The sequence below is a fragment of the Urocitellus parryii genome (assembly GCF_045843805.1).
Source record: "Urocitellus parryii isolate mUroPar1 chromosome 13 unlocalized genomic scaffold, mUroPar1.hap1 SUPER_13_unloc_6, whole genome shotgun sequence".
Classification (NCBI taxonomy): Eukaryota; Metazoa; Chordata; class Mammalia; order Rodentia; family Sciuridae; genus Urocitellus; species Urocitellus parryii.
Window position 1 is genome coordinate 389,612 of NW_027551774.1, and position 17,557 is coordinate 407,168.

Sequence of the window (17,557 nt, forward strand, 5' to 3'; positions counted from 1 at the left end):
AAGCCCAAATATGCTACAAATGACATCTTAGAGCAAAATAACTATGTTTTCCCCTTTAACTCTACTTACAAGCCTTCCACACTGGGTCTTTTTATAAAACCCTTCTTATAGATCATAAAACATTAAAAAAAAATGTGCTTTCTTCCAACAGATGTGAAATGAAAATGAGGTTTTCCCAGGACTGAGTTATTGATACCCAAACCTTTTAGGACATTTTTAGAAATCAGAATGTTCAGGGTAGATTGAATTGTCATTTCTTTTGGCTGGCTTGTGGAGGTAGGGGTGGCGGGGAGCTTGCCATTAGCACTGAGAAAATATTTCTTAAACTGTAAGTAAAGAAAATCGTAGCTTCTAATCTAGAGCAAGACTCCAGGTAGATGCATGAATTACAAGCTAAGAGCTGACGTCATTTTGGGAGGCTCCCCTGGAACTAAGTAAGGAAGCTCTTCCTGGGATAATTTGATTTTGTCAAATACCATGACTCATCTCCTAGGGAATGTGATTGGAAAAGAGACTCACAATAGCTATGATTGAAAGAATCCCAGTCTCTAAACCTGGTTCTCTCTCACCAGTTTCTACCTCCTTGCCAGAGATCCCGTGCAGAGCAGTTACCCGGGAAGAGCTTGTGGGGTGCATTAGGGGTGCTGCTGGAGAAGGGTCATTCCTGGGTGCTTGTTTGGTGATAAAGAGCCTTCATTATTATCATACTGCAAGTAATTAAGATTTTTAAGATAACTCCGCCTACTATTAATGATAACTCAGACAACACAGCCACAGGGAGACAGCTTCATTAGTCTGTCTTCTCTCTTATAAATGTGAGAATTAAGAGCTGTTATTACTGTCACTCTGTCTCCTGCTCATGACTGCTGCAGACTAGTGCACCAGACTAATTGTGGTCTCGCCAAATATAACATGTCACCTCCCTAGTGTGGTGACAGTGAGAAGCAAGTGCAGGGCTGCTGGGATTGTGATCCTCTCCAAATGCATGCACACCTGTGTTGGCCCTTATCACTCCAGGCACACGGGCTGTATTTCAGTTTTATAAATTCTTTGAGAATCTTGGAAAGTGAACTTAAGGAAGCAAGATGGGACACTGAGACATCCCCTGGACATTGTATGTGTGTCCTCTCAAAGGAAAAATACAGGTTTTCAAAAAAGAAAAAGGATTCCAGGTGGTGCATATCTATAATCCCAGTGGTTTGGGAGGCTGAGGCAGGAGGATCATAAGGTTGAGCCCAGCCTCCACAACTTAGTGAGACCCTCCCTGTCTCAAAAAGGGAGGGAGTTCTGGGTGGGGGTCTGTGGTTAAGGGATACTAGGTTCAATTGCTGGTATCAAAAAAAAAAAAAAGAAAAGGAAAGAAGCATCAGATTTCTTTGTGGAGATAAAATCTTAGAAAGCATCAAAATGCACAAGCTCACACTCAGAGTTGAGATTGCGATTCTCCTCTCAGCAATTGACAGAACACATACACAGAAAGTCAGTTAGGAGAAGACCAGCGTCCACTGTTACTTACCAACATGCTTGGCACTCATAGATGCTCCACTAAACCAGAGCAGAATTACATGTTCATTTCAAATGCCAGGGAACAGAACACGCACCAAGGTGACTATATGCTGGGCCATAAAGCAAATGCAACAAATCTGAAAGAATCAAGACCACATGGAGTATCTTCTCTCACCCCAATGGACTCAAACAAGAAATCAGTAGCAGAAAGATACCTGGAAAATCCCCCAAATATTTGGAAATCAAACAACTCACTTCTGTGTAACTCATAGGCAACTAAGGAAGTCACAAGGGAAATTAACTTTTTCTGTTGGTAAATGCATATGGCTATAGCAGAGATGCAGAGCAAAATAAATATCACAACTACTATCACACCTGGGGTAGGGGAGAAGACAGAAGAACACCAAGTCAGAATATAAATGGCGATTTTTGCCTTAATTGGGGGCTTTGCTAACATCACTGCCTTATAAGGTAGGTTACAACAAACCAACCATCTACTATATCATAAGTTGGGACCATCAAGCCTAGGAATTTCAAGGTCAAGTGGTTTTATAACATTTGGTATGTCTGAGTTTCCATGACTTTTGGATATAGTCGGGGTAGTCCTTTTCCCTAAAGGCCTGTGATTGAAATTCAGCTTTTGTTCTTAAAAACAGAAACAGGACTTGGGAAGCTGGGACAGGAAGATCACAAGTTCAAAACCAGTCTCAGCAAATTAGTGAGGCCCTAAGAAACTTCGAGAGACCCTGTCTCTAAATAAAAAATTTAAAAGGCTGGAGATGCTGCTTAGTGATTAAGTACCCCTGAGTTCAATCCTTGGTTCTGAAACAAACAAACAACAAAAACAAATATACACAAGGCTCTGAGATGAAGTTTTAAATTATCTTAAAAGTATAGGGGCTGGGTTGTTGCTCAGTGATAGAGTGCTTGCCTTGCATGTGTGAGACCCTGGGTTCACACCTCAGCACTAAATAAAATAAGTGAATAAAATAAAGCTAAAAAAAAGGTTACTACTACTAAAAAAAAAAAGTATAGTATGTTTAGTACCATCCTAGAATAAATGTTATTTTTAACTAAGTAGATACATTCTTCATTAAATTGTTTTATATCTTTGTAAATTTGTTTTGATGATAGAGATCAAATCCAGGGCCTAGCACCCTACCACTGAGCTATCTCCCCAACTCCAAAATACTTTAATGACAACATAATTTTGAAATGCAGTAGTGTAACATATATGTGATTAATCCCTGTCGCCAAAAATATTGCAGGGATACTTATTAAGTTTATTTTTGTGGAATGTGGACTATTTGAAAGAACCAGGTGTAAATGTTCTAAAATATTGAGACCATTAGCTATGCCATGGTTCTCAACCCGAAATCATGCTGAATCAGAATACCTCAGGGGAAGACCTGGTGCCTCCTTCTAGTTTAAGGCTGTAATTCAGAGCCAGAGTGCTAAAGCACCCCCAAGAAAGCTAGCTGTACAGCAGTCATATTCCTGAAGAATGAAAGTCAAATCTATGCTACACCAAAAAACTATGCATAAAGCCATGCTTGGACTGTCCACATTGTAAGTGTATGACAAAAGGTATCAATTTGTGTCTCCAGCTGGTGACTGTTAGAATATGAAGACTATGTCTGTGAAGAGTCTTTGTGAATATTAAATGAAATAAAGTGTATAAAACAATTAATTAAAGTCTAGGTACGATATAGTTATGGTACTTTCAGTAATGAAAATTATTATTAACTTTAAAAATCATAATAATTTCATAAAATTATATTTCTAATTCAATGACTAATGGTTACTTGAATATTTCTTTTATTATACTAGCAAGTATTTCAGAGGATCAGGTTGAAATAATAGTAAAAAACAAACACTTGATTTAGTAATAAATAGACATAACAGAAAAATTCTCTAAATCTTATCTCTTATGCAAATTATGACAATAAAATATGAGAAAGAAATAAGGCTGAAGTATGTATATGAGGAGAATAAAATAAATTATTGGAAAAAAAAAGCAAAAAACAAAGACCAGGGGAATCCTTCTGAGCATTCTCCTTCTTCCCCTCCCCTCCTTCAAGAGCTCACCAGAGTTTCTCAGGACAGCCCAGGAGCCTTGATTTATTGTTGAACAGCAGAGAATCTTGCCAGTGATTTTTTACAGAAGATCTTACAGTGATGTTTGACCAAAAGCAATAAAATTCCAAAAGTAAGTTTTTGTTGTTGTTGTTATTGTTGTTCTGTTTTCAATTTGCTGACTACCTTTAGCTCTTCAAGAAGATCAGGGGCTAATTCTGACATTTTGCAAACACTTGTAGGACTTGGGATCCTGTTCTGGAATGTTGAGCATCTTTAAATTGCTTTTGTATTGCAATGAAAAATTGTCTGCCCCCCAAAAAATCAGGATTTATTAAGGATTATATTTGATTTAAAATCTAAGATAAAAGTAGTCTTTTTAGATATGCATTCTTGACTACCTTCTCACATAAAACTGTGTAAAACTGCTTTTTCCTCATTGGGTCATGTATTATTATTTTATACCTCACTGATTTCAAAGAGAAAAATAACCAAGAGAGTGACAAATGTCAATACACGAAAAAAGATTTTTAGTCAGGTTTTCATAATGTCTGAATTGTTTTGTTTTCTATCATTTTAGAGGAAAAAAGTTTGCTTTGTATGTACTATGAAGAGTCAATACAACAAGAAAACAAACAATATTTCAATAATCCATTAATTAATTAGTGAGGAAATATGAAATCTTATTTTTTTTCACACCAGCTCTGATAAATTATATTTCAAGAAAATGAAACATTGTTTTCATTGCCAAAAAGATATGTTTAGATTGTATTCAATTTTCCCTTCAATGAAAAATAACCTATCAGACTAACTGGAAAGGACAATCAAAAATGAAATAAACCATGGCTCTTGCTGTACCACACTGAGAATGTACGAGATGACACTGAAATGCACAATTTAAAAAAATGCACTTGAAGTAATGTTAAGCATATTTAAATTTTTTAAAGTTTCTTTTAAAAAATCAAATAACAACTGAAACATCTAAATCATGCAAATTGCCTTTTTTTAAGTGTCATAACACATGTGCTCTGATCACTATTTGGCTTTTGACTTAGATTTTTGTGGCTTTGAATATAATTACTTGGGGCAATGTCTTGCTCTAATAGCTATATCAGATCTATGCCCTATCTGTCTTTCTATCTATCTATCTATCTATCCTTCTATCATCTTTCTATCCTTCTATCTATCTTTCTATCTTTCTTTCTATCTATCTATCCTTCTATCTATCTATCTATCTTTCTATCTATCTCTCCCTCCCTCCTATATATCCCTCACATCCTAGGGAATACAGCTATTTATGAAATAAGAAATTTTCATTATTTTGTGACTTTCTTTTATTTTCCCTCGGACTGTGGATGGAACCCGGAGGCCCCCTTACTCCTGAGCTACATCACCAGCCCTTTTATTTTGAGGCAGGGTCTTGCTCAGTTGCCCAGGCTGGCCTCCAACCTGCCATCCTTTTGCCTCAGCCTCCCAAGTAGCTGGGATCTGGGAGGCCACCACGCCAGACTTTACCTGTTCTTTAAAAATCCTGTTTTCAGTGGAATCCTCACAGAAGCACCCCCCACCCTCCCCCAGCTTAAATCGGTGAACATCAACTCAGAAAACCCACAAGCACCCTTTCCCCTCCTGGAATGCTGATTCTTAGCTATAATTTTCTATTAATACTGTTAAATGGGAACAAATAATTTTTAAAATTTAAAAAGTTTTTTTTTTTTTTTTTTTTCAAAAGCGACAGTAATGCCGCAGACGAGTTCCTTCAGCCCCTTTACCTCGATGAACCCAGAGTCTCTTCTGTCCGCCTTCACCAAAGGCTCTCCCTCCTCGCTGGGTTCGGAACGACCTAGGGTAGAAAAGGGGAGGCTGCCAAGGGCTTCGCAGGCCCTCTCCACCGCGCACAGCCACAGTTCCCAGCCCGCGGGGAGGGGCAGGGGGCCACGCACCTGCTCCACCTGCGCGCCAGGGAGCCAGCTCCCGCGCTCCATCGCCAGTCCGCGAGCCCGCCGCGCAGCGGGCCCCGGCGGCCACGTGGCCGCGGACGGTGACCCGGGCAGGGCCGCCGGGGCGCAGCGCCTTCAGCCGGGCGGCGCGGCCGAAGCGCACGGCCGAGAGGCGCCAGTGAAGCCGCGCGCCGCCGCCGGCCGCGTGTCGGGGTCCGCACCTGGGGGCTCTGCGGGGACAAAGCGACACAGCGTTAAAACGCAGGGGCACTGGGCTCGGTAGGTGACCCCGCCGGCACAGCCGCCACTGGCTCCGACCTGCGCCCCCTGCGCCCCCTGCGCCCCCTGCGCCCCCTGCGCCCCCTGCGCCCCCTGCGCCCCCTGCGCCCCCTGCGCCCCCTGCGCCCGAGCAGGCGGCTGATGGCCATTTCCAGGGCAGAGGGCCTCCGTGGACAGCTGTGACGGACAGCGACTCTGTGGGGGCTTCAAGGCAACGATCTGAACTCCGTTTTTAAAAACTGATCATTAAAACACATTTGTCAGGGAGGCCACAGCTGGGGGAGGAATTATAGTAAACTGACTCTTGGAGACGACAGAGCTCTGGAAGTTCATTTTTACTCCTTCTATTCAACTGTTATCTTTCATGATGTATATTGGATTCATGGCTTTTATGTCCTCTTAACAAACTGTACCTTTTATCCCCAGGTAATGCCCTCCCCCACCTTTGAGCTCATTCACTTGTTCTAACCTCATGCGCATCTTGTCTGCTGGCAACGCTGCACTTCTGAAATTCATTAGCTGGGACTTCTTAGTGGTTTCGTTATTGTAAGAGCGTTTAACTAGATATTTATTGACCTGAATATGACAGAATTGAGGCTATTCACATTTAGAGTAACAACTTCTTTTATCTGATTTGATTCATTTTATCTTACACTGTGTTTTTAAAAAATTTGTTGATTTAGTGGTGTATTATTATTATTATTATTATTATTATTCAGAGATTGAAGCCAGGATTAACCACTGGGCCACATCCCCAGTCCTTTTTCTTTCTTTATTTTTTATTTAGGGACAGGGTCTCATTAAGTTGCTTATGGCCTCCCTAAGTCACTGAGGCTGCCTCAGCCTCCTGAGCCACTGGGGTTACATAGTTTCCTTCTTCTTTCTCCTTTTCTCTTTCCTGAGTTTGAAAGTTCCACGTTCCTAGCACCCACAATCAGAATCATTCTCTTGCACCATTACGTGAAAACAGATACTCTTTTCCCCAATACATTCATCCGTCTCTTCGCTCACTTGCAGTCAGTAAGATGAGCCCTTGGGCATGGGCCCTTACTAGTGGTCAGGCCCCCTTTCCGGGTCCCTCCCCGTGTTACCCACAGGCCAGAGAGTGAGCCTTGGACAGTGCTGTTTCCTCTTAGTTTTCCCTCTTTAACCCTCTTTGGTTTTACTCATGCTTATCTCCTCACTAGAACTACCATTTCCTTTACATTTATGTATTCTTTCTTCTATTTCAAGAACCTTTGTATAATTATATATATTTTTTTCTAAGAAAGAACTTTGACACCACTGAGATTCTACCCTTAATCAAACTTTAATCAGGCTTCTCTGAGCCATCTGCTCCACTAGCCCCATCTTTTTTGTTTCTGAGTTGTGGAATTTAGCCAGAACCCTCCACTCTCCTTGATGTCCTTGACAGTCCTCCAGGTGATTGATTAGGCCAGCAGGTCTTCATCCAGAATCCCAATAGGTCAATTTAGTAAGAATTCTCCTAACCTCTTGGTAATTTTCCACCCACCAACGAACACCCCCACCTGGCTGGCTGTCAGTCTACACTTTTCCTTGCATTTTAAGCTGAGCCCAATCTCTTCACTGCAAAACCCCAGTCCAGGGTTCCTTCAGTCCTGAAGAAAGTCTGTCATTTTGTCATGTGTAAAAATATTTCTCTCTTTGACACAATATAATACAAAAAGGTTTTATAATAAATCATAGTATTTTGGACAAGAATCATATAGTTTTAGGGGACCTTTATTTCTGATGAATGGTGAATATTAACATTATATAATCATTTAATTTGAAGGTGATGGAACAGAATAGAGCTCTTCTAATTCCTCAATAAATTACTTAAATCAATAATGATCACCAGATATACTTTTTAAAAAAATATCTGAAAGGAAGTAATCACTTTGCCTACTCTGAGTCTACCAGGCAATCACTCATTCAACAACCCAGGAAGAAACCCAAGGGTGAAACACTCCTGGCTTTTAACAAAACACTGTTTCTCAGTAGAACACATTTTAAGTAGAACTCAACACTTAGGCAGTGACCTGAATTCTATTTTCCTATTGCCTTGACAAGTTGACATTGTCAAAACCCTTTATTTCTGCACCTGTTAGCTAATTAGCTCTAATCAAGAATGTCTGTGGGGTCACTCTGCCCCCTCTCTCTATGGTACTCTACCTGGATTCCTTCCAATTCTCTCTTCTTTTCCATCAAAGCCTGTTCTTGAATAAATTCACTTTTTCATAAATACCTGATTATCATTTCTGTTAGTACTCTACGAAGTATATGCATTTTAGCAGAAAGAAAGACTTGGTACAAAAGAAATGGTTCTTTAATTATGGAATTTGAAATATTAGCACCTGAGGAGGTAGAAAAAAAATATTTGATGTAGGGCTGGCTTCCCAGGCCAGTGTCATGCCAATTAGACAGGTGTCTGCTTTCACAACAGGGTGTCATTTGTTTGAATGAAAAAAAAAATTGACTACATAAGCAAGCAAATGGACAGTGTTTTACATTGTGCAATATGGTAGACACTAGCCACATGCAGCTGTTGCAATTCAAATCAATTAGATTTAAATAAAATAAAAAATTTAGTCCCTCAGTTACACTAGCCACATTTCACTTGTTAAAAAACTAGGTGTGTCTAGGAATGACTGTGTAGGTCAGCATAGTTATAGGATAGGTTCACCATCACAGAAAGCCCTATTTGCTAGCCTTGGTCTGGAAGGCTCATAATTTCAAAGACCTCAAAACATCCATGATCCTCACTGACTCCCAGTTAATGTTAAGTTGGAAAATCAAGAGATTTCTTTCTTTTCTTTTTTTTTAAGAGAGGAGAGAGGAGAGAGGAGAGAGGGAGAGAGAGGGAGAGAGAGGAGAGAGAGAGAGAGAGAGAGAGAGAGAGAGAGAGAGAGAGAGAGAGAGAGAGAGAATTTTAATATTTATTTTTCAGTTCTTGGCAGACATAACATCTTTGTTTGTATGTGGTGCTGAGGATCAAACCTGGGCCACACACATGCCAGGCAAGCGTGCTACTACTTGAGCCACATCCCTAGCCCCAAAAGATTTCTATGGATTCTAAATTATTTCTAAGTTTTCCTCATTTAACAGATGATATGAAAAGGAGTTGACTTACACAATTAATCTTGGGTCTTCCTTGATAAACAATGTAAAATCTTATATCTTTTTTATTTTTTCAGTTTTTTTTTTGTGTTTTCACTCTATAATATTGAGAAAAGTAAGTTGCTCTGGGTTCAAGTGTTTCTCTATGTTTTTGCCTGATAAACAAAGAAATGTAAGACTTGACAGCACTTTATCCAGACCGCTTCTCAAATTTGTTTGGCACAAGCAATTTTGAGGGATAAGGATACCTTTCCCTATGGGATAAGGAATAAGCTTGTTTAGTGCTTGCTACAAAATCTGTAGATTCCCTAAGCTATGTGTTCCTCAGTTACAATGCACACCCAGCCAATCTGCAGCATTGACCTGAATGCTTATCCCAGCTCCATAAGACTTAATACATAGGGGAAACCGTACCAATGGCTAATGTGCATGAAACTTGCTATATAAATAACAGAGCCCTTTATTTCTAACCCAGGGATCTTATGTCATCTGCCAGCATCCACAAATCAATTGTAGGTTTCTTTAGTAGCTTGTGAATCAGGTAAAGAAAATCTCAGACCCAAAATACAATAACCCTTCTAAATGAGGCAAATATCATAGTATAAAAATAATATAAAGCCATAGCTCCACTGAGCTTTAAATGTTATGTGTTATGTGACATCTCCTTATAGAACTCAGAACATAATTTCCAGGATAGTTAATTACCAAAATCATTTGGCATTCTCATATCTGTGTAATTGTGATAATACGTGAGTATTTACACTGCTTTGCTTAGGGGATGGGGATGTAGTTCAGCGATAGAACACTTGTCTAGCATACTCAAGGCCCTAAGTTCAATCCCCCAGTACTTCAGGGAAATTAATTAATTAAATGAAAATAAAATGTAAAAACTTATAGGCTACTGCTTTATTTTCTGAGAGAAGATAAAAAGACATGCTCAGCTTCTACATTTCTTATTTTGTTTTAGTACATTTCTTTTTTTTAAGTTTGTGGTTAAAACACACACACACACCCACACACACAGCCAAATCAAAAGAATAATAATCCTAATTATTTGGATAAAGAATCTAACAAAAGTGACAGGTCACTTCTCCTGGATTTTAGTGTTTTAAGTGTTAACATTCTTTAAGACACTTCTCTGATAAAATTAAAACTACATAGAAAATTTGACTTCAAGAGCTTACATTGAGGTGGGTGTATACTGAATTGATGTTGAGATAATTAACTTGAACGGTCTTCATTAAGCAAGACTATTCAGAAATGGGAAGATAAGAGCCAGGTGTGGTGTGGTGGCCCAGGCCTATCATCCCAGCAGTTCGGGAGACTGGGGCAGAAGGATCGCAAGTTCAAAGGCAGTTTCCACAACTTAGTGAGGTCTAAGAGCAACTCAGCAAGACCTGTCTCTAAAATAAAATATTAAAAATGGGGCTGGGGAGGTGGCTCAGTGGTTAAGCACTCCTGGGTTCAATCCTTGGCACACACACACACACACACACACACACACCAAAAAAAAAAAAAAAAAAAACAAACAAACAACGAATTGGGAAGCTAAAAACAGCATGTTAACTTTAATGAATTCTGGGATATTTCTTGTGAAGTATGGTAAATAATAACAAGCATTATTTTATTATAATTGCTCACACACTAGCCTCTGTTACTTATTAATATGTGAGTATAGTATAGGATAAGTGCAGTGACTCTCTTATTCATAAGCTGCCTTGACATTTAATTATAATTAAGTGTACATAATCAATTTTCACCAAATATTTTTCAGTGAGTGGATAAGGGAATGATTCACAGGGGCTAAGAGAATTAATAATGACGACTTACCACTGAATACTTTGAACAACTTTCTTTGGAAAATTTCCTCAATATGACAGTCTATCTTATTGTAAGTTAAGAGAATAAATATACTTCACATGGATCTCCAAGTTTGAATATAAAATTATATTGGCATAATTATTAAATGGTTGAACAGCAGCAAAAGACAACAAAACCCATCCCAAAGACAGCTGTCCAAATCATGAAGTGCTGCTTTAGTCTTTGATTATTATTTCACATTTGCCAGGCATCGGCAGAATGAATATTCATCACTTTCTGAAGTCAGTGGCTTCAGACTCCATGCTTCATTGCTCAATACAAACTTGCATTTTTAAACCCTAAGTTATATGACTTTGAATAACATTTGAATTAACATCTTAACTCCCTGCACCTACTTATTTGGAGGGAAGCAGGAATTTATGCAATTAATATTGTTTCCTAATTTGTGATTCTCTTTAGAGTCTATATCATTAAAATAGTTCATTTTCAGAGCTGATTGACATATTTCTTTCCAGAAAGATTCCTTTCCTCAGTAACTATGATGTTAATTTGAAGTTAAGCTGTGCCTTTCAAATACATCCTTCCTGGGGTATCATTCTCAACTTCACCTTTCCCCCTGGCACGCCTCATGGCTTTGGTTTAGTGTCATCAAAGACAGAAGCATAGGCCAAGCAGGACTTGGGAACCGAGTTCAAGGTGCCACCATCTGCTGAAGGAAATCAACCCTTCTTTCCTCTGCTTCAGCTCATGGGTAGTTTTATCATTGAGTGGAGGTACCTGAGTTGAGGCTGATACTCCATGTCGGCTTTAGTGACAGTTCACTTTTCAATAAGTGTTAGAAAAACACAGTGACTCCTGCCTGAATGCCCAGGGGGAAGGTAAGCATGGGGTGTTTTTCAGGGGAAGCCTTTCCTCATCCACCAGGCAGCACTTACTCATGGTTCTATGTGCACTCAGACAAAAGTGCCACTTGTGCCTTGATTGTCACTCACTGGGAAATTATTATTAACATAAGACAAGGAGCTTCTTTCAGCATAACGAGTGCTTCCAGAGTGTGTGACATGACACTTACGATCTGATGATTTGGGGAGAAAGATCTTTCTGCCACTTACCTAAAACCTTTCCCAACGTGAGGGATTTGATGGCATTGAATTCTGTCCCTGAGGACAGGATGACTTGTCTCTGCGCACTCTGGTTAACCTATTAAACGCCCCGTGGGAAGCGAATATCAAAAGGAGATACAGTTTTAATGATAAGGAAGCAGAGGAGGCCAGAAAAAAGTGATAAAAATAAGTCACTTGTAAGTGCTCAACAACTCTTAAATAATTCACCTTAAAACAACGTTTAGGAGGGGAAATCGATTTTATGAACAACCTCTAACTGCCACAAGCCGCCTGCCCTCCCAGCCCCCCACTCTCTTTGCTGCTTTACTTTTCTTTATGATGTATCTGCAGTTGGCAGAATACACAAGAGGACGGAAATCAATTATTTTAAATGTAAAAGCTTATTCTCTGGAGGAGACTTGACATAGCCAAAATAATTGTAGTTTTATGTGCAGACTTAAAATATATTTTCTTTTGAATGTCAGTAACAACTGCCTGACTCTCTTCTGACTCAGGTCTATTTTCTTATTTACTCCCATTTCAATGAATATCTTGCATGCTCTCATCTTGTGTTTAAACTGCTGGCCTATCTGTTCTTTTGATATCACCTACTGAAATATTAATTAACAAATTCTACCTGTCGTCACCATGATAAACTAGACATTTCCCTGCTGAATCAAGTAAAAACAAGTAAGGACATCTTGACATTTTTAAAAGGACTTAAGAGTAATAATAACATTGACAGGATCATTGCTTAACAAACAAAACAAACTAAATACCCCTCTAAACCCTGGCTATATTTGGTTTTCTGCCTTGATCTATGGAGAACACTTGCTCATTTGTTACTATTTATCATTAAACTTTTGCATTAGATTATCCATTCTCTGACAAACTCCTCATGATAGTTACTGGGACCTTCAAGTTTGCTGCATTACCTCTACAGAGACCACGGCTTCCTCCCTGTCAATCTTCAGCTGGTGAAGTTGCCCATCCGCCATGTTTTTAAAATCAAAATTAAAAGCATCTGGATCTCAATGTCTGTCTAGCTTGTACCTGACCTGCAAACTTCCTAAAGAGGAAAATAAATGACATTTTAAATTACAATTGTATTTTACAAATATTTCAATGCAGATTCTAGAGCACTTATATTATTACTTATTTCATGCACCTTTGACTGTATTTAGCATTGACTTGAATGCACTCAACACTTGCCTCTTCTATACTAGAGGTGGCTTAAGTGCCAACCTGAGTCCAACTGTACTGTTTCTAAGTCAAGACCCTGTGCATTGATAATCACTGGTCTTCTAAATCTTTCCAAAATGAAGAAGTTTAAATTATACATATGGAAACTCAGAACTTAAATCTAAATCACAACTATATTTATCTTAGAAATTGATAAAACTGCAACACTGTATCAATATTCAGTTCCTATTATTATAACTTCTTTAATAGAACCTATTTTGATGTGTTACTGATGTGTGCATAATTAAGTTTTTATTTTGCAACCAGAGTTTTCTTATGAAGTCTTCTACCATAACCAAAGAATAGGGAAGAGAAAAGGTTTTATTAGAAGATGAGGTTTGTGTAGTTTTCAAACATACTTAGCTTTCCTACACAGATATACCCTCAGGGCTCATAACTCTTAACAACTTACATGAAGATTCTGATTCTATAGGATTGTCTAGAAATCAGATTTTTGTCCTAATTCACTAAATGTAAAGCATGACTTCACTGTCCAACTGTGAAAGTCCTGTAATGCCCCAGCTGCCTCTGGTGGATAGATTGTCCCCTCACTGTTCTTAGGTGGATGTCATCTAACTTGCTTGTCAACCATGGATGAGATAAAGAACCATTGTATTTATCATCTGCTTAAGGAAATTGGCTTTTATATAGCTCCATGATATCATCCATATTAATGTTCTTCTACTTACTTAGAATGAGCAGGAAATAAATACCTGGCAAATATCCAAATATCTTATTTCAAACAGTCTTAGATCATCTTGGAGTATTAAAGCATCCTAGCAAAGTGTAATTTCATATCAAATCTGTGAAATTGTCATTCTTGGAATGGGAAAAAGCATCTTAATTTAACCTTTAAATACTACTTTTTATGATAAGCATTATGGAGAGTACTGAAAAACCAAAGTGCATCTTAGAAGTGCATGCGATTTTCTTTATTTGTAGTTTAAGTGCTGAAAAGACCCATATCATTACAGTCCTATTTTTCTAATTCAGTGTTTTCTCTCTTTTTTCTTCACACAAAAGATATTCACCATTGTTGGGCAGGATAATGGAAAGGTATTCCTCATAGAAAGAGCTCACATAAAGCAGTAAGCTGGGAGTCCGAGTGGTTCCGAAGCTCAGGGTGACCGTCTCTTGGGATAGTGTGACATCCCTGTGTAATGAAGAAGCAAGGGAGCTGGTGTTGTCACCTAAGGGGTGATGATCTTGAAAATCATAGGTCACTGAGGAGCCAGTTTCAAAATATGCAGAAATCTCTAGAATGAAAAGCACATTTTTGTCATGTTAACAGAATGCAAATACAAGTCTTGTTGAAAGAATGTCTCAATGTTTTATTTTATTTTGTTTACTCATATAAAGTAACAATAGCACAATCTCTTTTCTGTGTTTCTGGGTTCCCCATCTGTGGAGTCAGTCAACCTCGGACTAAAAAAATTTGAAAATAAATTAATTGTGTCTGTATTGAACATGTACAGACTTTGTTCTAGACATTATTCCCTAAACAATACAGTATGACAACTATTTAGATAGCTTTTCATTTAAAAAATGTATTCAAAAAAGAATTTAATCCTTTTATCCTGGGAGATAAAATGGCAAAATGTTTTTTTTTTCATGTTTTAACTTTAAATTTTTAAAAAAATAAAATTTGAAGAACAAAGTAACAAATCCCAACATGTAGCCCAGAATGACATTTGCTGGAGATTTCACTTAATTCTCCAAATTATCTTTAACTAAGACTTACAAATGATTAGTTCTTCTGTATAAATATATAATTTAAAGGCAGCTGCTTTGAGGTCCCAATTTTGAGGGGTGGGGTCGGGGTTCAGTTTTGGATTCCATTTTTTTCTAAGAGGTTAATTTTTACATATCTTTATTAAAATCTAAGCCTTATACCATAAAATAGACCCAGTTAAAATGTAAAATTGCCTATCTTCAGATATTCATGGACATGTGCATCCATCACTACCGTCAGTGTTAGTGCCTCTTCATCAATCCTCTCCATCCTCATCCCACCCCCACAAAAAATTAATATTCAGGTGGAATTCATTCTGTTTCTCCTCAATATCCTAACTGAGGCAATCACAAATCTATTTTCTATATTTTTAGACATTCCTATTTTGGAGATTTCATATCAATGGAATCATACACTGTGTGATCTTTACTGCCTACCTTCTCTCACTTGGCACATTTTCAAGGGTTGGTCATATTATAGCATTTACAAGCACGTCATTCCTTTTTCACTGATGAATAATATTTCATTGTACCACACTTTGTTGATCAGTTCATCAGGTGATAGACACTTAGTCCGTTTCCACCTTGAGCTATTTTGAATAATACTTCCCTCAATATTCAAACTTTTGTGAGAATATACATTTTCATTTAATACATACCTAAGAGAGGAATAGCTTAATCTTATCATAACTCCATCCTTAATATTTTGAGAAACTGCCATTTTTTCAAAACAACTGCATCATTTTACACTCTCAATAGCAATTTATGAGAGTTTGGATATTCCCACATCCTCACTAAAATGCATTATTGCCTTTCTTTAAAACTATAGCTGTTTTTGAACTATGGCTGGCAAAAAAGAATATTTCAAAAGCATGAGTTGCTGAGAGCCATAGCCAAGTAGGAATGATGCATGGCATTTTTGGTTGAAAGGTGACCCCAGCATGCCATTGAGATGATAATGATCATGTTAAGATGTGCATTCAATTGGAGATTAGACCCCTGCTGTCGCCTAGGCCTGCTACTTTGGAGCTCCCCGAGAGAGCTCCCATTGGTTGGGGAAGTGCGGTAGGAGGGAATTCCGGAGGAGGGATTTCCTGTTGGTGTGGTGTGTCCTGGGAGAAGGCCGCGTGTGTGGCATTCGCGGGAGGTTTGGAAATAAAGCTTGTTCCTGCTTGAGTGGCTCGTGATTTGTGCCCAGCCAGACTGTGGCAATGAGTAGAGCAGACTTTGAATATTTCCACCAGAGGAAAAATTATAATATCTGAGGTGACTGACATTCCAATGAATCTGGTTTATCATTACATATTATATATATGTATGGAAGTGCCACGCTGTATCCCATACACACCTCCAATTGTAATGTGCCTCTGTGCGTGTGTGTGTATGTGTGTGTGTGTGTGTGTAATTACAGCCATCCTAGATGTGAAGTCATATCTCTTTGTGGCTTTGATTGGCATTTCTCTAACAGCTAATGTTGTCAAGCATCATCTCACGGGTTAATTGGCCATCTGTATATATTTTCTGAAGAAATATTCACAAATTCTGCCCATTGTTTGATTAGGTTATTTGTCCTTTGGATTAAGTTATTGGAGTTTTTATATAATTTGGATACCAGACCTTATAAGATAAACAACTTGCAAACATTTTCTTTTCTTCCATGATTTGGATTATATATATGACTATATCATGTGCAAATACACTTTCTGATTGAGCCATGTGAATCAGAGATGTTTTTAATTTTGAAGTCCCGGTCCTTTCTTTCTCCCACGTTTTAGGAATCCTACTGTTTAATCTTTCACATCAAGGTGTACGACACACTCAAGGTACATTCTCTGTATTGTGAGACTGAGGTCCATTCTCACTTTTCTGCTGTGTATGTGAATACCCAGTTGTCCCAGGGACCCTCCTTTCCCCACTGAACTTCCTTAGCACTCTGAAATCCACTGACCACAGACATGAACGTATAACTCTGAACTCTGATCTATATGGCTAGTCTCAGGCCAGCTAACTCGCTGTTTTGCTTATAATACCTCTACAGTAAGATTTGACATCAGAAAGTCTGGATGCACTAAATCTGTGCTTTCTCAATTTTCGGGGGGAGCTATTTTGAGTCCCTTTCATTTCCATATGAATTTTACCATTGACTTGTCAATTTCTAGAAAGGATCTGGCTGTGATTTTGATAGAAATTGTATCAAAAGGTAAAAGTAACACTTCCTATATTTGCACATGACTTAGTCTTTTTTTTTTAACATAGAAAATCCTGAGGGACTTGCTGAAAATAAATCTGTAGATCAATTTAGGGAACATTAAGCCTTATTTATTTTAATTGTTATAATCCATGATTGAAGTATCTCTCTGATTATTTGTCTTTCTTTCAGATTTATGCTTTTACAGCGTACATCTTCCATTTCTTACTGCTACATATCTTGCTTTTTTGATACTATTATAAGTGAAATTGTTTTTTATTGATTTTATTTTCAGATGGTTCATAGCCTGTACACAGAAATGCAGTTGATTTTATATATTGATCTTTTATCCTGAAGCTTTTATCAACTTTTTTTGGTAATAGTAGAATAGCTGTTAGTAACAGAAAACAGGATTTTCTATGTAAAAATGACTATATCATGTGCAAATATAGGAAGTGTTTCTTGTTCCCTCCAAATCTGGAAGTATTTTACTTCACTATTGGCCTAGCTGGAACCTCTAGAACAACATGGAAGAGAAGTTGTGAGAGTAC

At 38.2% G+C, this 17,557-nt stretch overlaps 1 pseudogene; it reads right to left on the reverse strand.

Moving 5' to 3' along the window:
- LOC144251444 (contactin-associated protein-like 3) overlaps positions 1-17,557 on the reverse strand; it is a 191,887-nt pseudogene that overhangs the window by 41,096 nt on the left and 133,234 nt on the right.